General features: G+C 42.1%; 1 long non-coding RNA gene across 1 annotated transcript in view; it reads left to right on the top strand.

Annotated features, from left to right (window-relative positions):
* LOC137632042 (uncharacterized) overlaps window positions 1-11,862 on the top strand; it is a 70,277-nt gene extending 58,415 nt beyond the window's left edge. The window contains exon 2 of the long non-coding RNA XR_011042004.1: window positions 11,531-11,862. This is a non-coding gene — a long non-coding RNA (uncharacterized lncRNA). The remainder of the gene's footprint in view (window positions 1-11,530) is intronic.
* Window positions 11,863-12,423: the final 561 nt, after the last annotated feature.

Below are 12,423 nucleotides of genomic sequence, written 5' to 3'. Positions count from 1 at the left end.
TCGAGCGTCAAGCAATGACGTCGAGCGTCAAGCAATGACGTCGAGCGTCAAGCAATGACGTCGAGCGTCAAGCAGCCAGACGTGACGCCGAGCGTCAAGCAGACTCGGACGTCGTGATGACGCCAGTCGAACCGAGCGTCTAGATTGCGGACACCTTACTTTCGATCGTAAGGATCACGAGCGTCTTAGTTCTGAGCGTCAAGTGTTGGAACAACGTGACGCCAGACGTGATGATCTTGGGCCACTTGACACCAGAAGTCAGGGCCTTAAGGAGTTGACTCCTGATATCCAAGATGTCTCTACTTCGGTTAGAGCTTTGTCGGAGGAAAGGATCGACGATCATCTTTCCCCCACTGAACTGTTAGAGGAATTCTCGGAAGGAGAAGATCCTAAGACCCTTCATCCTTCAGTTGATCTAAAGACACTCATGAGAGTTTTTACGGAAGAGTTTCCGGATTATTTTATGCCTGTTGCTCCTCGTTCACCGCCTTCAGAATATACGCTAGGGAAGGCGTCGAAGGAGTCTCTTTTTACAAAGATGGTTCTGTCTCGATCATCAAAGAGAGCTTTGAGGATGTTGGGAGACTGGATGCAGTCCTAAAAGGATCAGGGAAAGACATCTTTCTCTTTTCCCTCGGCTAGATTGGCCTCCAGTTTAGTGTTTGGTACGAGACGGGAGAAGTTCTCGGCTTGGGAGTTCCGGCCTCTGCTCAAGGAGACTTTTCGAGTCTAGTAGACGCTCCTCGTCGGATGGCCATGAGTAGGACCAAATACTCTGGTCTACGTCAGAGCTTGATCATCCTCTCAAAGGCGTCATTTTCCTTGTCTGGACTCTGGGAGCCCTGGGGAAGAAGTTTTCTCCATTGAAGGATGTGGACACTGATAGTCTCAGCCTCATTATGTCAGGCATGGATAAAGCCTTAAGGGACGGTTCCAATGAGTTGGCAGCCCTTTTCTCAGTGGGGGTCCTTCAGAAAAGAGCCCAGATTTGTTCTTTTCTGTCCATTGGGGTTACACTCATTCAGAAGTCAGATTTGAGGTACGCACCCTTTTTTCTTCCTCTCTTTTTCCTCAAGAAATGTTCAAAGAGGTCTTTTCTGCTTTAGCCCAAAAGGCCACACATGTTTTGGTGTCTAAAACAGCAAGGAAGGTTCTGCCTACTACTTTCTCAAGCCGCACAGACAACTGTAGAAGCCAGACTAAACAACTTCTGGCAACTTGGGGGAGGAGAGGAGCAGACCTTTGGTCCGTACAGTTACTAAAGGAGGGATTCAAAATCTTTTTTGTAGGGAAACCTTCTTTAATAGTAACTCGTATAGATCTCTCTGCCAGATACAGAGAGGAGTCAAAGAGACAGGCTATGCAACATCAAATGTCTTTTTTATTGGAGAAGGAGGTAATAGAGACCAGTCCTGGATGTAAGTGCTCTTATCGCCTTCGTTCAGAAGACAAGTTCTCCATGGAGACATCGAAATCAGTCATAGCAGCAGTAAGAAAGGACAACTGGATGGTCTCTTTAGACCTCCAGGATGCTTACTTCCACATCCCCATCCATCTGAATTTCAAGCAATACCTGAGGTTCGTGTATAAGGAGGAAGTTTTCCAGTTTTGGGCTCGTTGTTTCGGCCTTAGCGCCGCCCCTCAAATAGAGGTTGCATCTGCTAGAACCTGTCGTTCTTCTAGCCATAGACCTCTTCCAAGCTCCCCAACCCCTAGGAGAAGGAATGTCGGACGATGAAAGGAAACGAGAGGCGTTAGCGCCCGAGCACTCGTTCCCTCGAGCGTACCTGCTGACGCTTCACAGGACGCTCGCCTTCGCCATGTGAAAGGCGAGATGAAAGTGTTTTCGTCCTCCACGGATGACGCAGCGCCCAGACGGGGCTGGTGTCTCGCATCCAGACCTCTGAAGAGGAAGATTGCCTCTGTCAAACAGCGTCGTGTCATGATGCCTCAGGCTCCAGGTTGCAGCCATTGGAGCACTCCGGAGCGTGTCCTACTCAGAGCTCATTCCTACAATCGCTGCCTGGAGGATCTGCAGATGATGATGTGCTTATTGGAAGAACTGGGTCTTCTGATAAACAGAGACAAATCTCAACTGACACCATCCCAAGAGATCATTTATTTGGGGATGGAGATTCAGAGTCAAGTTTTTTCGGGTTTTTTCCGTCTGCCTCAAGGATGGAACAAGCCCTGTTAAAGCTTCTTTGCTTTCTAGAGAAATGGAAGTGTTCTGTGAGAGAGTGGATGAGTCTGCTGGAACCCTCTCCTCAGTGGAGCAGTTTGTCTCCCTGAGAAGACTGAATCTTCGCCCTCTTCAGCCCTCTTAATGAGAGAATGCCTTGATGAAGTCATTAAGCTTCAGCACGGCATTTAATTCCCGTGCTGAAACTTGGTGACGGGCAAGAGGGCTCTCGAACTTGGGGAAATTGCTCCCCCAGTTCGAATCTAAATTTCTCTCTTTTACCTTTTTCTTTTTCTCAATACTACTTCGACCTTATCCTAATTTCACAAACTTTCTTTAGTCTTGCTTTCCAAACTCTATGAGAAAAATTTCCCTCATTATATGTGTGTATATATTATGTACATATATATTTATTTATTTATTTTTTTTTTTTTTTTTTTTTTTTTCTTTTCTCCTATGGCTTGGATGTTTTCACATCCATTGTAGCCCCGGCGGGGATGTTCATACATCCTTTATTGCTGCCTGCTTTGATGAGTGGGAGGAGGTATCGCGGTTGGGAGGTGTTTGCATTCAAAGCTATATATGAGAGTATTGGATGATTTCAGCCATCCCGAAGATGGTTTGGACCTTTTTGGCGGAACTATTCTCAAGTGTTGGGTCTTCGGAATCCAGGGGGATCCAATGCTTGGGGTAGGACTCTCGGCTTTTGGCCGGAAGTCCGTCATTATAGATATGGGGAGGATGATTCCATAATTTCTTGGTCTCAGTCCTAACAGGCGGGTTCAGCTTACACCTGTGCCTCTATATCTGTTTTGATGCTATCCTTCGGGTAGGGTATGGAGTGGACCATCTGGGAAGTATACTCTCATTGTGCCGATAGTAGAGAGTGCAAATTTCCTTTCCGACGCGTGATGGCCTAACATTCTCGAGCAGGTACATCAAACTAACTCTTTTCCCTCTCTTTACTATAATGGATTCTTTAAGGAACGAACCCCCATCCCCTGGATACGCTGACTCTCCCCCGGCACTGTTGACGACCTCTGCTAATGTGATAAGGGATAGCTCTGTTGATGACCTCGGAACGGGAAAGGACCATTCTACTGATATTTCTAAATCGAGTAATTTGGGTAACACGAGGAAACTTCGAATCCTCCATGTTACACAAATTTCAATAGAAACAAATTATGATGATCTATGTAAAGCATTTGAATGCTATGGATGCATAAAAGAAATAAGGATGAAACTTGTAGCTGAAACTTGGGATTCATGGATATCTTATAGTAGTTATGACGAAGCATTTAGTGCAATAAGTAATTTGAATAATATTAAAATTAATAACTTGAATGTCGCGGCTGCTCTCTGCGATAAGGTACCAAAAGATTTAGATGTGTACAGGCCTGCCGATTGGTTGGAAAAAGGCACAGATTTAGTCATGCCCTCCCAGAGAAATCCAAAACCACCGATGTGGCTTATAGCTGAATCAAAGGGGGTTACAGGGAATTATTTTAAAATATGCAAATTGATTCAGAAAAAAGTAGGAACTATTGCACCAGGCGATATATCTCGTTTCGGAAAAAATAGTTTCCTTATCCATGCCAAATCCAGTACACAGTCGGTAATATTGTCCAATATGAAAATAAATAATGATGACATTAAGTTAGATGTCAAACCCCACCTAAATTTTAGCTACGGAAGGGGCGTAGTTTTTAACAGAGACCTATATGATTTTACAGAGGAGGAGATACTGGCCATGTGTCCATTAAATGTTTGGAAAGTTCATAAAGTCCCAGGTACATCAATGATAATCCTTACGTTCCAGGATGCTGATGTACCTTTTCATATTATTATCGAGAACGAAAGGATTAAAGTAAGACCCTTCAAGCAGAAGCCATTGCAATGCTTTAATTGTTTTAAATTTGGGCACCCGTCCAAAGTTTGCAAAAATGAGAAGATGTGTGGTATTTGCTCCAAATCTTACCATGGAGAGTGTGCACTTGGAGCCAGGTGTTTAAATTGCAGCTCGAATCACAAATCCACAGACAAGATTTGCGAGCTATATAAGTTGGAGGAAGCTGCCCTCAACAAATCAAACTTAGAACACATAAGTGTGACCCATGCCAAAAGACTATTAAATAAATCAAATACATATGCTAAGGCATTAAAATCAAACCAACCTAGCACTGCCAATAGCTCAAAAAAAAGTATACTATCTGACAAAATGTCAAATAACGAGGTAACCTTATCACCTCCTGAGGCTTTACCACGGTGTATTAACACTAGGTCATTGCCTATTGCTGTACAGCCTTCAGCCGCCATTACAAAAAGTAATACAAACCTCTCTCAGGCCATGTCCTTGCCTGATCTGATGGAGGTTCCACTTAAGACTAACTTACCTGATGCACCTGTTGTGGGAAAGGTGCAAAAACCTCGAATCCCACCATCTATTAATCGCAAAAGAGAGAGACCTCCATCTCTCTCTCCACCCTCCATTAGAAACGTTAAGGTTATGACATCAAATAAATTTGATGTTTTGTCTGTTGATGTTTCTAATGAACCAGAAGATGGACTGAATAAATCAGAAATTCAAGTTGAGGTCCACCATCCACCTCAACAAATAGATAAAAAGAATACAAAGAAAAACACCAACGTTAAACCCAACATAACAAGACCACCTCTGAAGAAACATACTGGTAATAATGTTACATTAAAAACTGCTAATGGGAAGACCTCATCCAAGATGTCTTCCAGAAATAATCCATAGTTTTCTCCTCCATTTTGCAATGGAACTGTCAGGGTTTGAGGGCGAAATATGAAGAACTTAAGCTCCTAATTCATGAGCATTCCCCCATAATTGTATGTCTACAGGAAAGTATGCTTGATTCTAACACTCCTAGTCCTCGAGAGTATGTTAGCTATAGAACACCATATAATCAACAAGCAGGGAGCCATGGCGGAAGTCTCATGTACATTCGTCGAGATGTTCCCCAAATACCCATGTCTATACGTACAACCCTGCAGGCAGTTGTTGTACAAATTGATATTGGGAGAAAATATACAATATGCTCTCTGTACTTACCTCCAAATGATAATATTTTATATGATGATTTAGCAGAGGTCATTCAACAACTCCCTCAACCTTTTCTCTTACTGGGAGATATGAATGGTAGACATCCTTTATGGGGTGATGTTTTGGCCAACACAAGGGGCAATATTATCTCATCAATTGTGGAGAATGAGGATGTGGGACTCCTTAATACCGGAGAGCCCACACACTTCCATGTTCAGACAGGTACTTTGTCATGCATTGACCTTTCAATTGCAAGCTCTAACTGCCTTCTTGATTTTGATTGGAGGACATTAGATGATTGGCATACTAGTGATCATGCACCAATCATTATAAACACCAACAAGGGTCCGCCTTTGCAAAGATCGCCACGTTGGAATCTAGACAAGGCAGACTGGGTTAAATTTTGTGAGCTAAGTGAAATCGAAGGGAGAGCAGAACAGTTTGAAAGTATTGATGATGCCATAGACCTACTGAATGGAACTCTTCATACAGCAGGAGTCAATTCAATTCCCAAAACAACAGGGTTATTCAAACGACGACCAGTCCCGTGGTGGTCTTCAGAACTAACTGCACTCCACAGAGCCACAAGAAGATCTCTAACACGATTGCGTAGACGCAGAACTGATGAGAATTTAATAATGTACAAGAAATGTAGAGCACAGTTCCGTCGTGCCATGAAAGAAGCAAGGCGCCAGTCATGGATGTCTTTTGTTTCCTCTATTAACAGTAGAACACCACCATCTTCTGTGTGGAGGAAAGTAAAAAAGATAGCTGGCAAATTCACCCCCAACCCACCACCAGTGTTGAAGGTGAATGGCCAGTATGTAACTGAAGCAAATGAAGTTAGCAATGCCCTGGCTAATAATTTTTCAAATGTATCCAGCAAGTGTGAAGGAGCCCCTGGTCACCAGTATAGGAGCACTGAAGAAAAGAAAATTTTAAATTTTGCAACGAGAAGGGAAGAGTCGTATAATTCTCCTTTCACTGAAAGAGAATTTGATTCCGCACTTGCTCATTGCAACGATACAGCCCCTGGACCCGATGGAATTCCATATGCAATGATTAAACATGTACATTTTAATACAAAGCTATTTATTTTAAGCATTATTAATAGAATATGGCATGATCATAGCTACCCAAGTGTTTGGGAACTAGCCATTATTTTAGCCTTTTTAAAACCCGGTAAAGACAAGTTTTTAGCAGCAAACTATCGTCCTATTGCATTGACATCTTGTTTATGTAAAATCATGGAGAAGATGGTCAATGCAAGGCTGATATGGTACCTTGAAAAGAAAGGTATTTTATCACCGATTCAATGTGGATTCCGAAAAATGCACTCAACGACTGATGTGTTGATACGACTTGAGTCTTCTATTTGTGAAGCCTTTGCTTCCAAACAGCACCATGTTACAGTATTTTTTGACCTTGAAAAGGCATATGATACCACATGGAGATATGGTATTCTTAAAACCATTCATGAATTGGGATTGAGAGGAGAGCTGCCACTATTTATTCAGGCATTTCTTTCACGTAGAGTTTTTCAAGTGAGAGTGGGGGAAACTCTATCAGAGAGTAAGTGCCAGGAAGAAGGAGTTCCTCAGGGTAGTGTGCTGAGTGTAACCCTTTTTGCACTAGCAATTAATGGGATATCCTCAGCCATTCCCCAGGATGTTCTCTCAACACTATTTGTGGATGATCTCTCAATATCATTTGCTGGCACTAGAATGGCAATGGTTGAGAGAAAAGTCCAACTCTCTATTGATAAAATTATCCAGTGGGCTGACATGAATGGATTTAAGTTCTCGACAAGTAAAACTACCATTGTCCATTTTTGTCGTATCCGGGGAGTACATCCAGACCCGGATATATACATTAAAGGTCAACGGATACCATGTGTATCGGAAACCAAATTTTTAGGTTTGATATTTGACTGTAGACTTACATGGGTTTCTCACCTAAAAGCGCTAAAAGCTAAATGTGTTGAAGCTCTGAATATCTTAAAAGTATTGTCCCATACATCATGGGGGGCAGACCGCAATACTATTTTAAAATTATACAAGGCCTTGATTTTTTCCAAAATTAGTTATGGTTGTGAGGTATATTCTTCAGCCACCCCAAGCCGGTTAAATATATTAGACTCGATACATCATGCAGGTATTAGATTATCTACTGGAGCTTTTAAAACCTCGCCTATCCCAAGTCTCCTTGTTGATGCTGGAGAGTTACCTCTAGACCTTTACCGAATGTCTTCCATTCTTCGGTATTGGTTTAGATTGCAAAGACTCCCTAGCTCTCTAGCCTTTCAGACTGCAAGCCTTGTAAGACACGCATCATACTTTGAGTTGCACCCAAAATCTCCTCAACCTTATGGCTTTCGGGTGAAACGATTTTTAAATAGTCTGGATATAATTAGAAATAAGGTACTTCCATTCAAGGTATCATCAACGCCTCCATGGAAATTACCTGACATATCTTTTTGTAAATACTTTATTGGAGTTAAGAAGAATATGACTGACTTAGAATCCAGGTCTCTTTTTATGGAACATGTCGAAGAACATAGGGGATCGACTTTTATATATACTGATGGCTCCAAATCTGATGCTGGCGTTGGATTTGGAGTACATAGTAATGATTTTAATTGTAGAGGTGCACTTCCTCTAACAGCTTCCATATTTACTGCCGAACTGTATGGCATATTAACCGCTATTGAGAAAATAGCTTTGGAAAAGGAGGGTAATTTTACAATTTTTAGTGATGCAAGGAGTGTTCTTCAAGCTTTAGAAGTTTTTAATTCTAGTAACCCTCTAGTTTTAAAGATTTTAGAATGGCTTTTTATTATTGGACGGAAAGGTATAACTGTTCGATTTTGTTGGGTTCCAGCACATGTAGGTGTGTCTGGGAATGAGAAGGCAGATTTACTGGCGAAGAATGCGGCATCCGAGTTGCTGCCAAGGAGGTATCCCATTCCATGTAACGATCTCCTACCTTACATCAAGAAATTGGTTTGTGATAAATGGCAACAGCACTGGGACAGTCAAGACGGCAATAAAATGAGGGAAGTAACAAATATCATATCACCTTGGAGGTATAACATGATTCCCCGAAAATGGGAGACAACTCTTTGTCGTCTCCGTATTGGTCACACACGGTTGACACACAAGTTTCTGCTGAAGGGCCAACACCAACCGTATTGCGAGGACTGCTTAGTACCTTTAACAGTGAGGCATTTGTTGACCGAATGCCCTAATTTTACTAACTTAAGAAATAGATATCTGTTTGAGGCTCGAGGTGAGGATGGCAGGTTTATCCTTGCCAAGATTCTTGGACATGATGTGTCTTACTATGCGAGCGGAATTTTTAGATTTATTTCAGAAGCAGGTCTTCTGAAAACTATTTAACTATTTTAATGACTTCTTAATTTTTATGGTTTTAATCGAATTCTCTTTTAATTTTCATATACAGTAAATGGTATCGGCGTCAATGACCTTAGATGTCAGGATGCCAGAAAACTTTCAATCAATCAATCAATCAATCGCCCTCTTCAGTTCCACCTCAAACGCCATTGGAACAAGGGAAAGAAAATAGAGACAAAATGCATCCCCATTACGGAATCCGTAAAAGTTGCCTCCAGTGGTGGAATGATCCGGTCAAACTTCAAGAAGGTCTTTCCTTGGAACAGAGGCATAAACCAGAAGGAGCTGTTGTCCCTCAAAAGCTTCGAAAGTTCAGTACTGAACAGAGTGGTGCAGGTCAACGCCGACAACACTACAGCGTTGGCCTACATAGCCAAAGAAGGCGGAACCCACTCAAGGTCTTTTTACGAGACTGCGAGAGTTCTTTACTCGACAGAAGAGAAGAATGTAACCCTTGTAACAAGGTTTTATTCAGGGGGAAAAGAACGTGATGGCAGAGAGTCTCAGCAGGAGAGGTCAAGTTCTGTCCACAGAATGGACGCTTCATTAAGAGGTCTGCTAAAACCTGTGGCGGATTTGGGGTCGTCCTTGTGTAGACCTGTTCGCAACCTCGAAGACGATGACACTTTCCTTTTTAGATTGGTCTCACCTGGATGTGTATGCATTCCCTCCGTTCAGGATTGTGCACAAAGTGACGCAAAAATTTCGTGTCACACGAGGGAACCAGATTGACTCTAGAGGCCCCCTTTTTAGCCCTCAAGAGAGTGGTTCACATTCAAACAACCCCACTTGGAAAGATACCATCAAAACCTCCAAGCTCTTCGTCTAACTGCCTTCAGACTATCGAAAAACTCTCAAGAGCTAAAGGTTTTTCGAAGGAGGCAGCTAGGGCGATTGCAAGAGCAAGGAGGTCTTCTTCCATCAAGGTTTTTAGAGAATGGTGCAGAGTCACCTCTGTTTTTCTCTTCCAGTACCTCTGTGATTCAGGTTATTGACTTCCTGTTATACCTTAGAAGGAAACGTAGGTTTTCACCTTCTTCGATCAAGGGATACAGGAGCATGCTAGCGGCCTTCTTCAGGCATAGGAACTTGGACCTTTCTAATAATAAAGACCTACAGGATCTTCTCAATTCCTTGAGACATCTAAGGAACGGCACCAGGAATCACCAGCTTGGAATCTGAATATAGTTCTAAAGTTCCTAATGAGTGATAGGTTTGAGCCCTTGCACTCAGCCTCGTTTAAGGACCTCACTATGAAGACACTCTTTTTGGTCAGTCTGGCGACAGCTAAAGGGGTCAGTGAGATTCATGCCTTTAACAAGAACATAGGCTTTAGAGATAACAAAGCTATCTGCTCTTTGCACCTAGGTTTTCTTGCTAGAACGAACGCCCTTCTCAATCCTGGCCCATGGCTTTTTGAGATTCCAAATCTTTTGGATGTGGTCCGTGAGGAATTGGAGAAGGTCCTGTGCCCAGTAAGAGGCCTGAAGTTCTACCTGGAAAGAACGAAAGAGTTACGAGACAAGTCAGAAGCTCTTTGGTGCTCGGTGAAGAAGCCTTCGTTACATGTCGAAGAATGAACTATCCTTCTTCATCATGCTCTTGATAAGAGAGGCTCATTCACATTGTAGTGAGGCAGACCTCAAGCTTTTGAAGGTCAAGACACATGAAGTTGGAGCTGTGGCAGCAACTTCCATAGCCTTCAAGCAGAATAGTTCTTTACAAAGCATTGTGAACACAACCTTGTGGAGGAGTAAATCTGTGTTCACCTCACACTATTTGAATCGTGTCCAGACTCTTTATGAGGACTGCTACACCGGGACCATTCGTAGTAACGAATGCAGTAGTGGGGGAAGGTTCTACCACTACATTCCCGTAACATAATACCCTTTTCTTCTCTTGGAACTCTTGTATTTTTATGGTTGTTCGTGGAGATTGAACGACAATCTTCCACAATCATTGATTTTAGTCAGGTGGTCAGTTTGTTCCTTGAGAGTGCCCGGAACAAGGGTATTGGAGGGGGTCCTGTCACATAGAGGTTTTTAGACTGGTTTGACAGCTCCTAGAGGTCTTTAGACCCCTGGGTGGATCGCTGGATCTCGTAAGGAAAGTGGACATAATGAAAGAATTCATTGAAGTCAGCTTCCTTATCAGGTACTAACCCTTAAGCTTGTTTATTAACTCTTAAGTAAATTCCAACAATGTTGGCTGTCTCTGACCCTCCACCAAAGGTGTCAATCAGTTATATATATAACTACCGGGTAAGTCAGATGTTTAAAAATATTTTCATAATAAAATAAATTTTTGAACATACCCGTTAGTTATATATAATTACATTCCCCCCCTTCTCCCCTCTAGAGACCTATGGGCATGGAAGATCTGAGGAATCACTGGAATGGTTCTAGGTACCTGGCTAGAGGGCGCACTGGTGGTACACCTGGCTACTCAATCGGCGGTTGGTGTGAGTTTTGAAATTTCTGCCGTGACGTCAGGGACGGAAAGCTATGTACAGTATATAACTACCGGGTAAGTATGTTCAAAAATTTATTTTATTATGAAAATATAATTTTTGGTATTTAATCTTGATATTTTATAAATCCTATTACTACTTTTACTACTAAAGTTTAGTGCTACTGTTGCTTTATTAAGTAGTTGACTTATAATTATTTTTTTTTTATGAATTTCAATCTCAATTAGAGAAATTTCAAGGTTTAATATTTTTTTTAGCCAAAAGATACTCTAAATGAAGTAATTTTGAGTTTTCAGACTATGTGATCTATATTTTGGGGAGATGTTTTGTGAAAAAAAATTTTCCAGTTATAATTACTACAGTAATCTGTTTTATTCACACTTCTCTTTATTTTACAGATTCACTTCTGAGAGGTAGGTCCACCATGACATACATGAGCCTTGTATCTAGAATTTTCTTTAGTTGCATTTCTTGTTTTTTCCTACTTCATAGCCCAGTATTTATCGCAAAATGTTATGTAAAAAAAGATGAATTTTATCCTTTTAGGATTTGTTGTGTGGCTTAACCATAAGCATCGATTTATGGTTTTGTTTTTTGCGATTTTGAACCGTGCATCCGTTAGATATTGAGAATGGTAAGGAAATGAAAAAAAAGATACTTATTGGTTGTTGAAGTATTTCGTACTGATTATTTGTTTAATATAATTTGTTCCGTAACTGGAATACAAACCACGCTATTTAATAGGGGTATTACATTCGGCGTAGCTGAAATGACAAGCCATTAATTTTAACGAGGGTTATCTACCCATACCGCTAGTTAGCGGGGGTAGGGGAGGGTAGCTTCCAAACCCCCCCCCCCCACACACACACACACACCTGCGATTGAGCCCACTTTGCTTCCAGCTCAGATGGTGAACGGACGTTGCCGCTCTTCATCCTTGCCGAATATTGGCAGCCATTAAGACATTTGCTTTTTCTTTCTCTTAAGTGTGTGTTTGTGAAGATGATTTCTGCGACCATGCGCACCTGGCCTGGACTCTCCGGCCGCCCTTGTGGGATATTTATGTCGGCAATGGAGACTGATCCTCACACCCTTTGTCCAGTATGCAGAGGTTAACGGTGTGATAGCGTAAATAAGTGTAATGAGTGTAGGGAGTGGTCCTCCTCCCAGTGGGAGAGGTTTGGGCGACGGCGGAAGAAGTCCAAGTGGGATATTTCTTCTTCGAAGGTTCCTTCGAAGGGAGAAAAATCCAAGGCCTCCTCTTACGTCTAACGACACCCCTCCAAAGCTC

This window comes from Palaemon carinicauda, chromosome 40, assembly GCF_036898095.1.
Source record: "Palaemon carinicauda isolate YSFRI2023 chromosome 40, ASM3689809v2, whole genome shotgun sequence".
NCBI lineage: Eukaryota > Metazoa > Arthropoda > Malacostraca > Decapoda > Palaemonidae > Palaemon > Palaemon carinicauda.
This window is presented reverse-complemented; position numbering and strand designations above follow the sequence as displayed.